The following is a 3145-nucleotide window of genomic DNA, read 5'->3' as shown; positions in this document are numbered from 1 at the left end:
CCCATTTAACAGCCAAAACCGCAATAAACATCCTGTAAATGGGAGCTCTGAACGGCCATTTGCCGTGTCTCGCCCCTTACCTGCAGGACATGAAAATAGGAAAATTTGATTGAACTGCCCACAGGAGTATTGGGGTTTTTTTTTCCAACTTTAGGCTCAAGCAATAAAAACAAAGCCCGAATTGTTTCACTAGCCTTTTGTTGTTGTTGTTTTTCACTGAGGAGGACAGGGGTGGGTTGAATCCTGCCTGTCTGGGACACCCCCCCGCCATGTGGGCTTCGTGGCGGGGCAGCAGTGTGGGGCTCACCCAGGCGTGGGGAAGCCCCCGGCTCTGCACCCGGGGCCACATTAGATCAACTGGGGCGGAGCGGACAAAAAGCGTAGCTACAATTACGGCTGCGACTGAGAAATAATGTGGAGTGCAGGGAGCTCTTAGTGGAAATTTGAATTACTGAGAAATTGCTTAAAAATAAATGTGTAGCAATTACTGAAAGAGGCAAAAAGGTGATTTGTGAATAGAGGTTGAGGGGAAAACAAAAATCAGGTTTTGTCACCTTTTGGGAACAGAACAGAATGATCCCAGTAAAGGCTGGCTGGGATCTGTGTAATCCTCATTTAGAGGTGGAAATGTCCAGCTGAATGTTTTTGATGCAGGAGTCAGGTGCTGTCAAAATGTCTGTAAAATATTGGAATAAAGAGTTAGATAAATGATGTCCACAGGAACAAAGTCGATCAGTCCAGTGATCCATGTGATGTGTCTGGGTAGGAAACATATTTTCACAGAATGCTGTGAAACACAGGATCTGTGAATCTGGGAAATCAAAGAATAGGATTCCTTAAGCAATTTTTGTTAATCTTTTTTTGTCATAGCCTGTTTCACGTAATGGACCTATTTCATTTTCTGCATCCAAAAAAGACCCTTTAAAACAATGTTACCATTTCTCTTCCTCCCTATGAATATGTGAGGCTTTCCCTTCTTGGCATTTTTTTATTTGCTTTAATGAAAATAATGCTTTCAAGGTCCGAGGACTGGTGCTGGGGGGGCTGTGTGAGATGTGGTGGCGCGGTAGGGTTTGCCTGCGGGGTTGGGCGGCACAGATCCACCTCGATTGGCTGCTGCGGCTCCTCAGCAGCCAGGGGCAGCTGCTCCAGCCTGGGGGGGGGCCACAAAACGCGTGGGGTTTACACCCAGAGCCCTTCGGCATTTGCCACCCCCATCACACAAGCTTCAGAGTGAAATGCTTGAATTACCCTCAGAGGAAGGACAATGCGGTGCGGTTTCTGGCGGCGGGGGTCTGCATCCATTCCCGCTGCAGGAGCCCTTCGGACACAGCCCCTCCTGGGCTGGGGGGGGCCTGGGCTGCATGTGGCTGCAGGGACACGGGCGGCAGATTGGAAAATAAATTGTATTGCTTAGATTAGCCTCACAGCTGGATCCCCAAGTCCCAGCACTGATCCCCGGTTGGGATTCAAGGAGCCAGATGGCTGATTTTTCGGCGGAGGGGTGGGTGTGGGATGCTCCCAGGTGTTGCCTGCGTGCCACGTCTCGCTGGGTTGCCCGGGGGAGCCACACAGAGCTTTCCGCCCCCTTACCAGCTCCCGGCATCCACCTCTGGCAAGAATTTCATCTGAGAGAATATAGAAAGCAGCATCTGAAAATGCAGGGAAAGATAGATGTGAAATTCAGTTCCTGTGCAATGCTCACAGGGGAAATTGAAATGCGAGCATTTAAAAATGGCTTGGAAACCCCAGGAAGGGTGTGAGGAGCTGGCACTGGTCCAGCCTTGCTCCTGGCAGGCCCTGATGCCGGTAGCAGGCCGTGCATGCGGTGGGGCTGTGAGCAGGGCCAAACCCAGTGCCACGAGCTGTGCCTTCATTCATGCTGTCCAGCTTTACCCGGCCCTTGTTGTCGCTTCCCTGTTGAGGCTGCAGAGGCTGCATGTTAATGCTAGGGGATGCCCATGCCTAAAACCAAGCGCAAGCAGGAGCATGTTTGAGAAGGCGTGGGACGAAGGCACATCTTCAGCAGGGAAAGCCCGTCCCTGGCTGTCCTAGTGCCTCAGCCCTGGCTCTTGCCCATCATCTCCCGATTTACTGTGGGATGTGCATAAATGTGTTGTATATTGCTAAACCAACCAGTAAGCCATAATCTCCTATTTTCACATCTCCCCTGGCTCCCTGCACCCTGTCAGTCTCTTTTTCCAGTCACCTCTTTGTTCGGTGACAACCACAACAAAGGATGTGCGTTTCAGGCAGATGGCACCCAGGTAGTGATTTTTGAGCATCTCTTGCAAACTCTTCTTACCTGGCTGGTGGAGCCTGTATTTTAAGCAAAGCCACAATTTTCTGTGGCCAGCTAGCTGAGGGAAGAGAGCTCGCTCACGTATTAGGGTGTCACATGGATGGACAAACACTTGCAGCTGAGGTTAGGGTCAGATTGGGGCATTACGTTCTCTGCCACTGCGTGTTAAAGCCACGTTGCAGAAGGGAAGGGCGCTGAGCGGAGGGGGCCATGTTACAGGTGTAGTTGCTGGGGGCTCTGCCAGCAGCTCCTGCTCTCCCTGTACTAACGTCTCTGTAGGAGCACAACACTGCTCCCCCCACCTCGCTCCAGGGTACGGCTGCCCTGACCCCTGCATGCAGCCGGCCCCGTTCCTACAGCGGTTCCCAAAGCAGGAGGTGTGCTGTGAGGTTTCCTTGAAGAAACAAGCAGTGACAACAGGACTGTCGCCTGGGGCTGGGTACGGGGCTGACAGAGAGCTGCCGAGACACTGCAGCTGCAAATATGAATTCTGCTATTCCCCAGCTTTTCAGTGTGGATTTATTTCCAAAGCAAGAGTGGCTTTGGCAGTGGTGGCGGGGTGCACGTGTGCCCCAGGCCCACCTACCCCATTTGAGAGCGTGCGGGGTGGCGGCCAGATCCTGTTCATGCTGCTGGATCTCGGCAGTGTTCCTCGGTGCCTGAGGGGCTTTGGCTGCCTGTCCTGGGCAGCGCGGACCAGGGGAAGGTGGCAGTTCCTATCTGCGGTGGGGAGGGCTCAGTACAAAACACACTCAGGCTGGATGGCAGCTGGATGGCAGCTGGATGGCTGGATGGGGCTCGTCTCAGGTTAAGGGTGCAGGGAGCTGGATTTTGCATGTGTGC

The 3145-nt window shown here is 52.8% G+C and overlaps 1 protein-coding gene across 1 annotated transcript in view; it reads left to right on the top strand.

Annotated features, from left to right (window-relative positions):
• Window positions 1-3145, top strand: part of GAD2 (glutamate decarboxylase 2 (pancreatic islets and brain, 65kDa)) — a 38478-nt gene that overhangs the window by 1381 nt on the left and 33952 nt on the right.

This window comes from Pygoscelis adeliae, unplaced genomic scaffold, assembly GCF_000699105.1.
Source record: "Pygoscelis adeliae isolate BGI_AS28 unplaced genomic scaffold, ASM69910v1 Scaffold427, whole genome shotgun sequence".
In the NCBI taxonomy this organism is placed as follows: Eukaryota; Metazoa; Chordata; class Aves; order Sphenisciformes; family Spheniscidae; genus Pygoscelis; species Pygoscelis adeliae.
The sequence above is the reverse complement of the archived record's forward strand: the minus strand, read 5'-3'. Positions and strand labels throughout refer to the sequence as shown.